The following is an 18,113-nucleotide window of genomic DNA, read 5'->3' on the forward strand; positions in this document are numbered from 1 at the left end:
GTGTTTCTTTCTCTTTACCTTCTTGCCTTAGGTATAGACAATCCACAAAATGTTGTCATGATTTGTTGTCTTTCAACAATTAATAATTGAGAATCCCTATGTGCTAGACATTGAGGGGAGTACAGAAAAATAGTGATAACTGTTACCCTTCACTGAGCCCCTCATGTTTGCCAGAAGGTTTACATAATAACAACCTTGCACAGTAGGTATTAAGTTCTCCAATTTTACATGGAATGATGTTGAGGCTTCAAGTTCTCAAGTTCACACAGCTTGCGACCAAAGAGCTGGGATTCAAGCTGTGTCTTTATAACTTGACACTTTCTTTTTATGACTCAACACTAAGTGTTGAGCACATATAACAGCTCCTAAGAGGAACAAATTATGAGGAGGGGTGATTACTGGGGTTAGCTCTGAGTTTTGATAAAATTAATTGTGTAGTTTTTTAATTTATTCATTTGTTTTTCTAAAAACTAAGAAAAATATGAAGTTCTGCAAAGTTTGAGTTTTGTAAAAGGTAAAAAGAAGTCACTCCTCTCCACATTTTTCATTTCAATTTATAAATCAATTTTTGCTACCTTATAAAATCACGCACTTTGGAAGCAAAGGTAAGCATAATTTTATGGAGAAATATGAAAATACGTTCAGAAAAGTTACATGCTGGCCTTTTGCTGGTCATTCCTAAGACCTGTAGACTAGGAATTTTTACATGATTCGGGAGGTGTTGAAGCTGTGTCTCCCCGACAGCTCATTAATTATGGACATTTTCTCTCTTTCTCTACATGGAATTTTGGGACTGGAAGAGAGCCTGTTACATAGCCCCCATAGGAAAATAAGCAATGACCTGAGGACCAAATGAGATCGGAGCAGGTCTAATGAGAATCAGGAGGTGTGCATAGTGAGAGGCAGGCAGTGGGCCTAACGAGAAACTTAACAGAATCTGTTTCTTTTTTGTTTTTTCCACTTTTTTTTTTTAATTGAAGTACAGTCAGCTTACAATGTTGTGTCACTTTCTGGTGCACAGCGTAATGTTTCAGTCACACATACACACGTATACATTCCTTTTCATATTCCAGACTCTGTTTGTTTGTATTACCCTTTCTCTGTTTTTCAGGGTAGCGTTTGGGTTGTGTTTTGCTGAAATCTAAGCATGTTTTCACTTACACTTTCTTATATTCTTATAACTTTCTAATGTAGTGATTATAATGGCATGAAGTGGCAAGGCTGTACCACGGTGTAGGTAGCTACCCGGGGCAGTGTTAAAGTAGCCCAGGGAAATCCTTGGTAGATCTGGTGCCCAGGATTTTCTGATCTTGGAAGCTGGTTACATTTGAGGGGAATACTAGATGCTTTCTCCTAGGTCAGGGAAGATAAGAAGGGATGAAATACGATGACTCAGATGAATTGAAAATACAATGTAGAGATAGAGTTTATGGCTGTTTCCAAAATCAATGGGAAAGAAAACTGGGACCAGTTAAATGCCTGTCATGGGCATAGAAGAGAGAACTTGTGGTGCTCCCACCAGGTTTGGCCATTTCCATGTAACAAGGCTGTAAATCCCTCTATTTGGCTACTAACTTCTAGAAGACAAGACTTATGTTTTATTCCTTATTGTATCTCCAGTGGCTAGCTTTAGCATAAGGTAAACAGTTGACCAATATTCGGAAATAGATGGGAATAGAATTAAGAGTACAAATAATGATTTTAAACTATTTTCAAGTTTGATTTATGGGCTAGGGTTGTCTCATAAATAGTTCTTAAATGTAAGCTACTAAATCTACGATATCTCAGAAAATATTGTTGGTTTCTAGGTGGGAAAAGATGTATCCCCTGAGAAATTTAAAATTCAGCCTTGACCTTATGAGAGTTCGTGGTTTAAATTTATATTTCCTATGATATCAACAATACCCAAACTTAAAAATAAGTTTAAAACATGATCTTAGGTTGGAAATATCCCTAGAAAAACTGGCAAAAACAAAGACAAAGCATCTTTGGAGTCCACTTTCTAGGCCAAGGTCACAAAGATACCACCTCTGCTAAAACTCCACCAACATTAGCTCATAATTCAAAATTTAAAATCCACAAGGAAACAAACCACTATGAGAGACAGAAGAAATAGCAAACAACAGAATTAGACACCAAGATTTTCATATATGAGTAATTGGATAAGAATAATAAAATGTATATATTTAAAATGATTAAAGAAGTAGAAGATGGAAGCAAAAATAAGAAAGGAAAATAAATTACTAAAATAAGGAACAAACAGATCAAAGGATTTTCAGTTCTTGGAATATTAACAGTAATCCACCTTATGTAAAATATGTTTGTTATAATAGAATGCATAACTTCCAACCTGGTGAAGAAATAAAGAAGAAAAAAGTCAATCCATACAAATGTAGACAGGAAATGGGAACAACAACAAAATCCCCAAAGCATAGAAAAGCAGGGTAATTTGAAAGTAGACAGAAATAAAATCAAATACATTAATAGTAGGCAAATGGACTAAACTCATGACTTAAAAGGAAGAGACTTTCAGATCTAACTTTTAAATTTTTTTACTGGAGTATAGAATATAGAAGGGAAAATGCGTATAAGTGCACAGCTTACTGAATTTTTGTGAACTGAACTCAACTGTGTTAAACACCACCCAAGTTAAGAAACATTACCAGACCCTCAGAAGCCCCTCTCATGCATCTTTCAGTCACTTCCCTGCTCTTCCCCAAAAGAGTAACCACTATCTTGACTCTAACATCATAGACTAATTCTTCCTTTTATTCTAGATTAGATTAAAGATGAACATATGTAAAGTAAAACTCATAAAACTTTCAGAAGACAGTGTTTATGATCTCAGAGTTTGCAAAGACTTCTAAAGCACATAAAGTATATAAAGGAAAAGACTGATCAATTTGACTTCACTAAAATAAAGAAGTTTTGTTCATCAAAAGACATCACAAAAACAGTAGGAAGTCTAGTCACAAACAAGAGAAAATATTTGCAATTTGACATATAACTGCCAAATGATCAGTATCCAGAATATATATAAAAATTCCTACAAATCAATAAGGAAAAATAAACTACCCATTAATTTGAAAACTAGACTAAGATATTAGGTATTTAATATGAGAAGAAATATTAATAGCCATCAATATATCACAAAATGGTCAACATTAGTGGTCACATAGGGAATTCAAATTAAAACCATAACTACAGGTTAAAAATACTGAAATATATAATTTATTGGCTAAGAGCACAGACTCTGCAGTCAGCCTAGCTGGGTTCAAATCCCAGATCCACATACCTAATTGTATGTTCTCAGGCAGGTTACTGCACTTCTTTGGGCTTTGGTTTCCTTGCTTATAAAAAGGCTAATAATTCTTCCTGCCTTATGAAGACATTAACCTCATTAAGATTTTCATTTGTTTAGGCTGAAATCTTTGTGTCATCTTTGGCCTTCAGCAAATCCCTTCACTTCTATTTTAAAAATGTATACAAAATTTTCTCTCCTTTCACAAGCCCCATCACTCCCACTCTGGTCCAGCTTCACTGACATCTTCATCGTGGATTATTATAATAACCATCTGGCCTTCCCACTTCAGCACTGGCCCCTGTAGGCTATTTGCAACATGGTAGCCAGAATAATGGTGCTAAAGCATAATCAGAACCATGCCATTCTATCCTTCAGAATCTTCCAGTGCCTTCCCATGGTCCCTAGAAAAAGCCAAAATCCTTACTAAGTCCTACAGATCCCTAGATCACCTTGTGAGCTCCTGATTCTCACTCTGATCTGTTTTTCTTCCATTCTGCTTCTCCGCTCCAGCCACACTGGCTTCCTTGATATTCCTTAGAGCCTTTGTGTTGCTGCTCACTCTACTTGGATTGTTCCTCTTCCAGATGTCCACTTGGCTTGCCTCACTGTTTTTTTAAAGTCTTTACTTGAAAGTCTCTTTTCAGTGATAACTTCATTGGACACTATCTAAAATTTCAACACTTACCTTGATACGTTTTTTTCAACCTCCGAGAGGGGAAACCAAAGGCCAAAAATAACCTGAAGCAATTGAAATTCCTGGGCCAAAGGCAGTGTTCAGCCAACACATTGAATAACCCCACTTTTTCCTACCTAGCTTCCTGTCTTGGCCACACAACACATCAGGTAACTTCTGACCTCGGCACTTTCCCTCTGAATTTTCTCCATCAGTCTTGCCCTCTTTTTGGAGGGGGGGATTTGGAGGGGGTTAGCTGGGACTGCTGTCTAATAGCTGCAGCTCTCATCTCCCTGGCAGCAGAGTGAACTCCTTGGGAAAAAAAACTTGATATTTTATATCTCCCTTTCTTGCTTTATTTTTTTACCTTTAGCTCATATCACTAATATACTATATATTTTAGTTATTTTTCTTGTTTAGTGTCTCCTCTACAGAATTTAAGTTCCAAAAGATAAGGATTTTTGTCAGTTTTATTCACTACTGCATCTCCAGCACCTAGAATAGTGGCTGACACATAATTAAGTCCTCAATAACTTTCTGTTGAGTGAATGAATGAATGAATGAATGAATGTCTAGTTTGGGCAAGTATGTGGAGCAACTAGAACATTTACACATTGCCAGCAAGGGTGTAAATTTGAATGACTTTGGAGAAGCAATTTGACAGTACCAATAAAGTGGAAGATGGGTGTACCTTCTGAACCAGCAATTTCCACTCCTGAGAGACACTCTCTAGTTAAATGCATCATATGTGCATCAGGAAACAGGTACAAAAATAGTCAGAGCTCCACTGTTTGCAATAGCAAAGAACTGGAAACAACCCAAATGTTCATTAATAGTAGAATAGATAGCTGCATTTCCATTTATTTATACCATATAGGAGGGAAAATGAATGAATCAGACCTGTAGCAAACCAACACAGATGAATCTCAAAAACAGAATATTGAGCAATATATTCAATGTGATTTCATTTATATAAATTTGAGAAACATAACAACCAAGTAATATATTGTAGAGAGATGTTAAGATTTGTAGCAAAACTGTAAAGAAAAGCAAGGCAATAATGTACACAAAATTTAGGATAGTGGTTACCACAGAGGCAGAAAGGAAGAGATGGTATCACAGAGGAGCAGAGAGCAATTCTGAAATGTAAAGTTCATGTTCTTTTTCTTTAACTGTGTAGAGAATGCATAGACATATGTTATATTACTTCTTTTTTATTTCACAGTTATAAGTATTCTATATTGTCTACTCAATATTTAAGAAAAAATGATTTTAAACAAAAATCTAAAGAAAATGATTAAAGAAAAAGATAGGCTATTCACTGAACAGGAATTCCAATTGGTCAATAAACATGAGAGGTTGCCCAAACTTACTATTAACCAGTGCTACAAATCAAATAATAATAAGATAAACTCATGAGATTGGCAAAAATTCTAAAAGTTGACCAGGTTAGGTCTTTTTAAGGTTTTAGAGAAACAGATATTCTAATCAACTGCTCATGAAAAGGTAAGAAGGTATACTCATTTAGAGGGAAATTTGGTAGTATCTATTAAATTAATGTGTAAACCTACAACCAGCAAATTTTCAAAGTGGTACCATTTTTTTCCTTTAGTATATTTTCAAAAGAATTCCATTTTGAAAAACATACAAAAAATAATATTTTATGAGTATACCTTTCTAGATATAAGTAGACTACATGGGATGAGAGAGGGAGAGACCAGGAGGATGGTCAAAGGGGATTCTCTCATCTGTAATGTTCTAATTATTTTTAAGCATATTTATGTATTGTTGGTTTAATTATATTTAATTTTACAAAAGAAATATAATTAAAGCTGTATACCAAAATTTGCAGCTAATTTAATGTAGTGTTTACATGAAATTAGAGCACTTATAGCCTTTAATGTTTATATTAAAAACTACAAAGGACTTAAATTTAATAAGTTAGAGTATCAGTTTAAGAGGTTAAAAAAGGAACAAGCAGAACAAATGCAAGGAATAAAATTAAGAAAAAAAAACAGAGATAAAGCAGAAAAAAAGAAATAGAAAACAAAACAGTAGAGATCAGCAAATTCAAAAGTTATTTCTTTGAAAAGATAAAGTAGACAATTTTTTTTTAAATTGAAGTATAGTTGATTTACAATGCTGTGTTAGTTTCAGGTATACAGCATAGTGAATCAGTTAAGTATATACATATATATTCCTTTTCAAATTCTTTTTTAATTATAGTTTATTGTAAGATATTTAATATAGTTCCCTGAGCTATACAGTAGGTCTTTCTAATAGTGTGTATACGTCAATCCCAAACTCCTAATGTATCCTTCCCTGCCCTTTGGTAACCATAAGATTGTTTTCTATGTCTGTAAGTCTGTTTCTATTTTGTAAATAAGTTCATTTGTGTCATTTTTTAAAATATTCCACGTATAAGTGGTATTTGTCTTTCTCTGTCTGACTTACTTCACTTAATAAGATAATAGGTCCATCCAAAAATAGACAATCTTGATAAGGCAAAAAGAGAGAGCAAAACTTAAGAATGTTAGACAAGAAAAGAAGGACATAGCCACAGGTGCTGTGGAGTTAAAAAGATATGAACATGTCATGCACAATTGATGCAAATAAATCTAAAAACTTAGATGAAATGGACAATTTCTTAGAAACATACAACTTATCAAAACTGTCTGAAGGGGAGAAAACTGAATAGACCTATAGTCATTAAAGAAATGGAATTAGTTGCTAAAAATCCCTTCACCAAAACACATGGTCCAGATTGTTTTATAGGTGAGTTCTATCTAACTTTCAAGAAACAGATCATTCTATTTTATACAAACCTTTCAAAAAAAAAAAAAAAAGATAAAGGAGGAATGCTCCCCAAATCATTTCATGGAGCTATTATAATACTCCTGAAATAAAAGCCAGTCAATGGCAGTAATAAGTATGAAAAGTATATGCCAATCTCACTTATGAACATAGATGCAAGTGTTGTGAACACAATACCAGCAAGCCAAATTCACCAGTGTCAAAATACATTATTACTGAGCTGGGTTTGTCCCGGGAATGTAAGTATGTTCTAATGTTAGAATATTGTAAGTATAATTTACCCAGAAATAAATGAAAAGAAAATATCTCAGTAGATACAGAAAATGCATTGAATATGAAAGATTCAACACATATTGGTCTTTTAAATTCTTGGCAAAGTATAGAAGGGAAGAATTTCCTTTGTCTGATGAAAGATATCTGGCCAAAACCCATAGGAAACATCATACATGGCAGTGAACCTTCAGAAGTGTAATCCTTTTTAAATCATTTAGTATTCTTCTTTTGATGTATGTTTTGGTTGTCTTCCATATTTTTCTATTTTAATCAGTGAACATCTTGATGTAAATCTATGTATACGTGTCACATTATTTCCTTAGGGAAAATTCCTTGAAATAGAACTGTTCTGATCAAGGTACATCCTATAAATTTTATTGTATTTTCCTAAATTTCCACAAAGGAAGATTGTGCAAACTTACAGTGATACAAAGCAGTTCCTAAGAGTTCCCTTTTTATTTAATTATGTATTCAACAGATATTTACTAAGCATTATGATATGCTAAGCTCTCTGCTGGGAGTTGATGTTCAGTGACAAATACAAAAATTGTGCTCGGCCCCCTTCTGGAGATTACGACTAGTTTTGGGGTCATCTGTACATCTTCTTTAAGGAATTGCCTGTTTGGGACTTTGCCCAGTTTTCTGAGTTTTCAGTTTGATTTCCCAGAAAGCAAGATTCTAGGATATTTGGCGTCTGAAGTATAGAGGTACAAGGAATGGGATCTCTTTGGGTAAAATGACTTTGTTTTCCAAACCAAAAATAGAACAGATGGTGGAAAGCACAACAGTACTTAGATGGGGACAAAAGAACAAAGTATTTGAAAATAGGTCGGTCCCAAAGAGTCTGAAATATATGATTTTTCACCCTTAGAAAGGGAAGCAGTGCCCCACACCGAGAGGCCAAGGGCACAGGCCACAGACTGCATCATAGTCCCAGTTTTGCCTTGAGCAGGCTCTGCAGCACTCCTGATGTGGGCAGTAATTTGACTCAGATTAAACTCAGAAACCCCTATAGAGGAGGTTCAATACCATTTATCATTCTCAGTCAGCAACTTTCACTTTAAAAAAATAATACAAAACTTGGTGATGACAAGATAGTGAACTAGCTTCAGCTGCTGGCTCCTTCCTCCCAAATCAAACCTGGAGACACTACATAATTGAGAGGAAACATGGAACTGAGCAAGTAATAAAAACTCTAAGAACACCTGGAGAGGCCAGAGGTGGTCTTGAAGTGTTGTGGAGAGGCCACACCTGCACAGCAGCCCAAAGCAGGAGCCAGGAGGGAGGATCAGTGAGAGATTTTTAACTTCTGCACTCACCTCCTGCCCTCACCGTTTTGGGGTGATCTTCACCCGCATAATAGCAATAGCCTAGGGCATCCACTGTGGTGTCAGGAGTAGCATCTGGGCAGTAAAGAAGCTGATGAAAGTGCAGGGTGACCAGTTGTCTTGCCCTTGAGTATCTTCTCCATCTCCTATGCCTCCAAAACCCCTGGCTGGTGGAAAATGACCTAGAGAGACTGCCTCTTCCCAGTGTTGCTTTGTTCTAAAGATTTAAAGGTGAGTCCCTGACAGAGGAATTGCCAGAGGAGTGAACCCAATTCAATTTCTGTGGAGTGATCAAAAAATGTGATGGTTCTGGGGGGCTTCCTCCTCCCTGAAGCTCATCCCTTCCCATAGCCTAAAAATCACTGAGGGGACACTCTAGTGTGTATCCCTCATAACATTTCCTCATAACATTGGCAGACAGGATTGACCCCAGGAAAATATGAGCTCACAGGCCAAAATAACAAGATGTCCAATGAGCACAACCACTATAAAACAGAGACCAAAATTTGGACACGAACCACAAGAAGCAACATTATTGGAACAGACAAGCTGACAATTTATAACAGGCAGAATTAGTATCCTTAAAGAGATAAAGGAGAATATTAGTAACACGGAACAGGTACAGGATGTTGTACAACTAAGCAAATGGAAATACTAAATACAAAAAGAAGTTAAAATAGAGAAAAACAGACACCACTTTTATTCAAACAAAGTTACAATCAGTCAATTAATGGAAGTCAGTTAAAGCAAGAAATCATTAAAAAATGACACAAATATCTCCAACATTTAATTGTCACTTGTATAAATGCATATTAATTTGCCAATCTTTTGATAAAGATTCAGTGCTTTTTCTTTGAATCTTAGAGTTCTAGGATGTCTTTCTTGCACAAAGCATACCCAAAATATATCTACCAGAACTTCCAGTTTCTATTTCTGTTCTTTAGTTCAGAGCCAAGAATTAAAAGACATCAGCAAAGCATGTAAGTTGAGAATCCTTCTATATTTAAATATATTTTTGGTAACATTTTATGGTTGTCCTGCTCACTACCAATTTAGTAGCATTTTCTAAGCAACTAAATTTTACCAAGTCTTTTCTACACATTTAACTTATTTTTTTTGAAAAACATCAACTCTTTCTTTCATAGTCATACTAAATCTACATAGTTAAATTAACAACTACAAATAGCAATTTAAAGCAAAGATAAATAGATTTTGGAACAAGTGGAAATGGCTCTTGTTAAGCCTAAAGTTTTTGTGGTGGGAGCAGAACTGACTTGGGCACACTGGAGAGTAACCTAGTGCCATCTGCATGAGGTGTGCAGGAAGCATTGGTCACTGTGCTTTCCAGGAGGAATGGAGGGATAAGCAAGAGACTGGAGACTGATTAAGAGCTTCTAATGCACATCTATAGCAGAGTCTTCCCCTCTCTATATTTGATTTGCTTTACATATAAACTCATTTTGAACATCATCAAAAATACACATGTAGCCCAAGAGAACATTCTGAGGGATCTTTGTAGAGTGCCTAAAGAGTTCGGAACAATAATAAAATTAGCTCCAAACCACCAAAGTAAGTCAAAGCTAAAATTCTCATTCAGAATTGATTTACGCATGCATGATTTTTATGTGAAAATATAACTGCTTTCCTTGGAAACAAAGAGAAATGCATTCTCATACTGTAATAATTCATAATTTTTGACATTTTGCCTGTATTGTCCAGGGTGTACAGTAGCAAAGAGGCTTTAAGGAGGGGGTTTTATAAATCTTGCTGAAAAAGAAAGCTCAACAAAGTTAATTGGTGTAAAATAAGAGTTTTCTGGAGGTCAATACAAGCACTGAGAATCTACACTCACTGCATTTTAACTGCCCATTACAAAGAAACAAGCCAAACAAACTTAATTTTCATCAGCTATTGATTTATCGATATTTGCGCCTTCATAAAAATCATTTGGTAGCTGTTTTCTAATTAAATGGCATTAGTCAAATGTCATGTATTTGTTGTCTTCATTTTCATTGATTTCTCTGATCTATAAAGACTTTTTCACTCTCCAGTTTCTTATCATGCTTAGCACAATCAATGTTCTACTCTAAGCTTTAAGCCTTCTATTGAATGCCTTTCCATAATCCAATTCACCATAATTCAGAAATTGAATTAAAAATCTTCTGTAAAAGGAAATGATTTTTAACTCTTAGTTTTGTTTTTTCTTTCCTTTGTCAGTGAAGTCAATTAACTCTATAACTATCTGAAAAACATAAAATTAAGAGTTTGAACCTTACCGTTTACATATAGTATAAAGTTGAATGTTATGTATATGCATTAGACTTAAAGTCATATTGAAATACACAAGAAAAAAATCTATACCTCTTTACATTCTAAATTGTGCAATATCTACCTCCATGTATTGTAAAAAGATGACCTCAAAGCAAAAGGAAAAATTGAACAAAGAGTTTGGTCAGGTTAAATAGCAAATCAGTTGAATCAGTCTTCAAATTATTTTCCCTCAAAAATAGAAGATGGAATAATGTTTGTAAAATAGTTTTTTCTGAGAAGTTCTGATTACTGTTGTACCACTACAGCAGAGTATTCAAAATTAGCTGCTTTAGAAAGTTTATCAAAGGAGTTCAAATATGATAGATGCACTAACATAAATGACAGGGTTTATTAGGAATAACGTAATATGAAGCAAAGAAGCCCTTGAAATTTTCAAGCTAGTGATACAAACACATGCTTCAACTTCTCACTCTGAAATCCTGAGGCAAAGTTTTTTTCAATGAATACTGGTTTGACTCTAGTGTTTCACATTTGTCCGAATATTCTACTGCATTACACTGTGAAATAGCTGATCATGAAACAACACAGAATCATGTCCTCCATCCTAGGTGTTTCACTTTGCAGCACTTTTATCAAGGCAATGGGAGGGCATGGAGAAGTCAAACACAGCTCATAGTGCTTGAGGCTCCATATTCTATATGTTGCCAGTGGTACCTCTTCAGGTACAAGGAGCACATTGTTCTCATAGTGCAGATGGAGTAGAATGTCCTCCGCCATGGTGTGGGTGGTTGTCGCTCAGATCAGTGGCAAGGGCTGAGGTTTTGACATTCGACTCAGAGACATTAAAAAAAAAAAAAATCATTAGAAATCTTCCCTTTCTGTGTACATTCTTCACACTCCTACTCAAGAAAGAATTCAGCATAGGTTAATTATAAAGATAAAAAGACACACAAGATGGATAAGAAAGGAGATTAAGACTAGCTAAATGAAAAAAGCTAAATAAATGGTATATAAACCTTTAAATTTTTTGATACTGTGTGAATTTTTTAAACCAATGCCCAACAATATCAGTATTTCTCTTGGTTTATTCATTAAGAGATTTTTTTAAAGCATGGTTTTAATTTCTACAAAGAAAATATATTGTTTCAACTAGTAAATTTTCTTTAGCTAGTATTTATTGGCAATACTACCGAGAAATTAATGTGTTATGCCACATGTCTTTTTTCCCCCTAAGGGCCAGTACTTTTAGATTTACTAAGATCCTTCTGGAGAACACTTATTTGAAAAAAATTAGAGTTACTGCAGTCCCCCAACCCTTGAAGGTATTCTAGACTTGAGGCCCCACAAGCCAATCACGAACTCCTAGTAAAATGTTTACTTTCAAGACAAACAAGACTATGGGATGAAAAGTGGCAGTTGCTGCCTGAACTGCAGATTTGCCAACTACTGCAGCTCTTCTGATAGGAATCCCCTTTCTGCTTTAAAGGAAAGCAGTATGGAATAAAATGATACTCTGTGTGACTTTCTCTTTTTAATAAACTAAAGAAGTAGAAGTCGGAGAAGTGGACTCAATCTCTCGACATAAGGAGAGATTTTCTAAGTCACAGATGTACCAAAATGCCATTTGCTTCCTGGGAAAGAAGTGAGATTTCTGCCTTTGACTGTGTTCAATTACAAGCTAAAAAGCCCCTTAACAAGAGTGCTGGAGCAGTCAAGCATTGGCTAGATGTCTGAACTACATACATCACAAGATGACTCTGCCTTTGAAATTTTGTGCTACTGTATTGTGTGTGTGTGTGTGTGTGTGGTGTGTGTGCGTGTGTTTAAATTCACCAAAATAGGTCTGAGGCCAATCTTATTTGGGGAACCAATATTTCTGATCAATATCATGATAATAAGCACTCTGACATTGCAGACTTGAGAAGCTATTCTTAATAGTATATAGACTTAAATACAGCCTTATAAAACTCTGCACTTTCACCTTAATAGTCCCCCTGAAAAGGAAGAATCAAAAGTGGAAAATCTCCAGAAATAAGAGCATTATCATCAGTGTTTACTAGCTAAAGTAATTTAGCAAATTCATAGAAAATAGCCTTCCCCTTAAGTTATAACCTCAAGGATTTCAAGAAAATCTGGCTACAGTATTTATTCAGTTTAATGGAACTCAACTCCTTGTAGCTATAACTACAATTATTTCCTATATTACCTTTACTTACTTAATGATGACTATTCATCTTCCTAAAATGTGTTTTGTTGTGTTTTTATAGGCTGTGCTTTTGAAATTCTCATGTTTTTAAAAAGTCAAATTAAGTTTAAAGAAGACAATGAAAAATGCAGGGAGTGGGAGAAGGTTGGGTAGTAGCCAGGAGTTCATATGGAACCCAAGAATTCTCAGACAAACAAATATATGACAAAGAAGCAGTTCTCTGAGCACTTAAGTGGTACACCTCCTTTACATCAGGGCCAATGGAGTCCTAACCTTAAAGAATCTGATCTTGAATTTGGAACCCATGTCCTGCAAATGGAGCAGAGACAGAACATCCACACTGAATGAAATTTGTCTCATTTTAGACCATAGACAGATGATAGATAGGTAGATAGATAGATAGATAGATAGATAGATAGATAGATAGATAGATGGATAGATAGGGATAGAGATATAATATATGCATAGTAGTATAGATAAAACCACATATAATCATTATCATGGTACCATAGGGGACAGTATAAAGTCCAGAATCTCTCTAAGGGAGAAATGGGTTGGAAAGGGGTGATTGGGAAGGAGATTTGTCTTGTAGTTACAAAAGCATTATAAGAACTTTGCTTTTACTCTTTTTCTTTTTTTCTGAGAGGAAGGAGAAGGTTAGAGATTGACTTGGGTGAGTGGATAATAACAGAGAATAAGTGTCCACCCCCCCACCCCCTCACCCCCTGCTTCCACTAGTTGGGTACAAAGAAATCTACCTTTCAGTTTCTTTACTTGAAGAAAATGTGGTTAGAAACACAGATATCTTTCCTGCCTATCAAGAGTTGCTCTGATGATTCAAACATATGTATGAAAATATGCTTTGCAGACTCTAATGTATTACAAACATTCATCAATATTATTATTAACAAACATCTTGCTGTCCCTGAACTGTATATAATGGAGAGGCAGCCTAGTCTGGCAGAAGTGGTGTGGGCTTTGGAAAAAACTCAGGACAACTGTTTTTTTTTTCCTTTATTGTGGTTTATTTACATGGGCAAATGCATTAATACCATTGAGTGCAGTTTCCCCAACTATAAAATAGAAATAATATTATCAATTTATGAGCTTTGTAGTCATTATAACATGAATAGTTAAAAATTTTAAAAGTAAGCAAAAACCTTTAACAGATTCCCTAGAACAATTTAAGTCCTAAAAAATGAATCCCACTAGCATGGTTACTATTTCAGAAGTAGAAATATTGATATTATTAAAATGTCCTAAATCTCGAAAAAGATTTCAAAGGACTGCACTTGTATTTATATGTAACTACAAATCTTCAGCTTTGTAAGGAGAGGCTATACTCTGGGAACATGACCCTGACTGACAGCAAAGCCTTCAGGTCATGTATGTCCTAGTGGGAAAGATCATGTGTCTTCAGTACAGTGTATCTCCTATGCTAACCTCTAGAGCCCACAGGAATTACTGGGTTCCTGGTGACTCAGGACTAAGAAAATATTAGAATCCCAGGAGTAAAGGTTTAAAATTTCAATAAATATATTGTAATATTTGTTTACAAATTCCCTAATATGGGAATAAAAATTGTTTACTTATACTCCAGTTTGTTTAGAATAGTTATAGACACAATCAATAGTGTATGAAAAGTGAAATCTGAGATGTCCTCTAAAGAAAGTTGCCAGTTAGGAATAAAGGCAAATTTTATAAACAAAAAAAAAATTAATCTGGAGACAAAATTATGGAGAAAATAGAAGAATATTTATAGTTCTACCTTTTCTTTCACTTTTATTACAGCTTTGCAGTTTCTTTAACATCCCAGTTAAAATGAATCTCAGTGCATTACTTGGACAAGTAGATGAAAGTCAGTAGGTTGGGTCAAACTTTACTAAGCCAAATTAAAGCCATGTTGAGGAATATATGTGAATTTAATTAGCAGTATTAGTTAAGCAGGGTAGAGTGAACTGCTGTAGTGTTTCTGTCCATGAATCATAGTAATGCAGGAAAGTTCTTTTACTAATAGGAGAAAAAGTCAATCAGAATTAATAATAAACATGTTTTATGAAATAGATATGACTTTTTATTTTTACTTTCTAGTGTCTAGTAAGGAACACCGACTTAAAAGCATAGTATTGAATAAGTCTTTAGAGAACATGATTTGCTGACCAGATTAAGTTGTTCAATTAACATATGAGTGGTTACCAAGAACTTTCAGAGTTTTTAAACACAGATTGTCCTCTTATGCAGTTTAAATATTTCCCTGGTCTTGTTTGCACTATTAACTTGCTTATTATTTTTTTCTCTCTGAAGAAAAGCTTTGCTAAGCAAAGATTAGTTTTAACCTGGGTCCCCTCCAAAGGCTCACAAACTGTGAATTCATGGAAGTAAAACAAATATTGTTTACTGTACTGGATAAATAAAATGTTGATTGAAGTTATTTTTCATTGACCCTGAGTGGAAAAAACGTAGATTTGAGATTATTCACATTGAAAACTGAATCGACTAGTTTGTCTGTTGTTGTTGTTATTATTATTATTGGTTTTGGGGTGGAGGTGGTTCTTTTTTTCTTTTTTTTTTTTTTTTTTCTCAGAATTGACCAATAAATCTGCTCCCTTAGTAACTGACTACTCTGAGTCAGACTCAGGCAATAAAGGTTTCATGTTCAAACTGGTGGTTTCTGTCAGCTGAGCCTTCCTGTAGATTCTCCTCTGAAACATGTCTTCAGGAGATTTTTGCATGTGAAACCCAAAGTTGAATTTGCCCACACATTTTCAGTAAATGCCCCCAAGAAGGAAGTTATTATGAAGCTATTCATTCAGAGGAGTGTTGTTACATGTTATAAATAGAAGAGGAGTGCTAATCAGCGCTGCTGCCTTGCTATGAAGGGAACCTTTTTTAAAATGCTAACAACCGTCTACAATTTAAAATGTGAGTCTATCAGATTGACAAAGGTTTTGTAAAATTGATAAAAATTAATTTTGGCAAGTGTGTGAGGAAAAGGGCACCCTCTGCACCATTATTAGAGATGTAAATTGGTATATCTTTCTGAAGGGCAGACTAGTAGTATGTTGAAAAAGAAAAACGAATGTATATCCTTTGACAAAAGTACCCTGTATCTAGGAATTTCACCTAAGGAGTCATCACTCAACTGAGGAGAGATATTTGTATAAGATGCTCAACGCAGCATTGTTTATAACAGGAAAATCTGAAACAACCAAATATCCAATAATGGGTAATAATAGGTACAGTGAAATAAAATTTGGTACAAAGACACAAAGGGATATTATGCTGCCATTAAAAATGGTTTAGCAGATTCAAATTTATTGCCATGAAAAGAAGCTTATGAAATATTAGTTAAAGTAAATTATATAAAAATATGGTCAGATTTATGTAGCACTATGCATGTTGTCTATATAATCTTCGGATCTGTGAATGAAGAGATCACTGAAAAAGATGCTCCACAGAAAGATAAGTGTGTTTTTTGTTTGTTTGTATTTTTCTTCATTTAAAAATAATTTTTAAAGAAAATAAGAAAAATATTAAAACTAGATATACATGCTTGATAATTTCCTGAAACTAAACAAATGAAGAGTTGCTAATGCTAAAAGGAAGAAAACATTTGGAAAACATTTTATTCTACTTTAAAATTTTTGTTCTAATTTAATCTAATTTTTTAAACTATAAAAGTAACATGTTCATGGTTAAAAAAATTGATACAGATGTCAAATATCCATAAAGTGAAATAAAAATTATGTGTAAATGTATATGTTAATACACTTAATGGATTCAGACATACACAAACATATCCTTTGTTTCTTTAACTTATATTTTTTCTTTTTTGCATCTCACAATCAGAAGTTCTAACTCCAGCTAATAATTACTGAATTCATTATACACATTTCTGAACCAAACACACTGGGCTGAGATTGGGAAAAGAGGTGGAACCCAGAGGCAAACTGGGGATATGACCACTAAGAACAGGCTGAATGGATCCCAGTCAGCAAAATGTCCCCTCTAGAGTAAAACACACTTGAGATGGAGGCTGGAGAAGGAGAGGCCTTGGGAATTTAACCCTAACATGTGATTATTAATCTCAAAACCTGGGTAGCTGCTCTGGACTGAATGTCTCTCCCCCAACCCCAACAAATTCGTTTGTGGAAGTCCTGATCCCAGCGTGATGGAACATGAGGCAGGGCCTCTGGGGAGTGATCAGGTCATGAGGGTGGAGCCCTCAGTGAATGGGATTAGTGCTTTCAGAAGAGACACAGAAGAGAAAATCTCTCTTGCTCTCTGCCATGTGAGGATACAGCAAGTAGGCTGCTGTTTGCCAACCAGAAGGAGGCCCCCCACCGGAACCAAATCAGCCAGCACCTGGAATTTGGACTTTCCAGCCCCCAGAACCATGAGAAATAAATTCCTGTTAGTTAAACCACCCTGCCCATAGTATTTTGTTATGGCAGCCCAACGTGTTTTGGCAGATTAAGACAGTGGCCAAATCTCAAATTTTGAAAAAGTAAGGATACAATGAGGTAGGAAATATTCTCCCATCCCCAAATCCCCCCCCCCCATGTCTTCAAGTTGCTTGTAGTTATGTGGGTGACAGCGTTTGTTTAGATGAGCTGGCCTCGAATGCAAAGTGAGTGCTCAGGATAACTGATGATCACTGCTGCTGCAGAAAGACCATCCTGTAGCAAAGGAGCTGTGTCTTTTTAATCCTTTCTTTCTATTCCTGGTTTTAAATAATGTGTCTGACAAGATCCTGCTTTTCCCTCTGTCAACTGTCAGTGAACAAGTATTGGGCGTTATTTGTGGGGCTGTAAATACATTACATGAAAAAATAATGAGTCCTTAAAAAGTCAAGAGAAATGCCTCCAGAGACGTTTACTTAACAGGGTGATTTATGTTGGTCTCGGAATGAAGTTTCAGAAACTTCCACATGAAAAGTCTGGAACATAATCGAAAGCCTCTTCCAAACCTGCCTTCGCTATAGCCCCTGGATACATTTCCCTTTCACTTCTAATCTGGAAGTTGGAGAACGTTTTGCATGTTTAACTTAAATTGTTTAGTTAATGGTCTAAGAGTAAGTCTTGGGAGATCCCTCAGCATAACGTGTTATTACTCTATTCCTCTGACTGAATTTGATGTATCTATTGTGTTCTTGCTGAATAAACTGATCCCTGGGATTAATCATTTTCTTTTTACCAGCTAGAAATTGTAGACATTTAATGGATGTACCTACATCAGTCAATT

At 35.2% G+C, this 18,113-nt stretch overlaps 1 protein-coding gene across 1 annotated transcript in view; it reads left to right on the plus strand.

The window, feature by feature from the left end:
- Positions 1-18,113, plus strand: part of SLC9A9 (solute carrier family 9 member A9) — a 500,318-nt gene that overhangs the window by 287,150 nt on the left and 195,055 nt on the right. The gene's annotated exons all lie outside the window — the stretch shown is intronic.

Source organism: Camelus bactrianus, chromosome 1 (genome assembly GCF_048773025.1).
Source record: "Camelus bactrianus isolate YW-2024 breed Bactrian camel chromosome 1, ASM4877302v1, whole genome shotgun sequence".
Lineage (NCBI taxonomy): Eukaryota > Metazoa > Chordata > Mammalia > Artiodactyla > Camelidae > Camelus > Camelus bactrianus.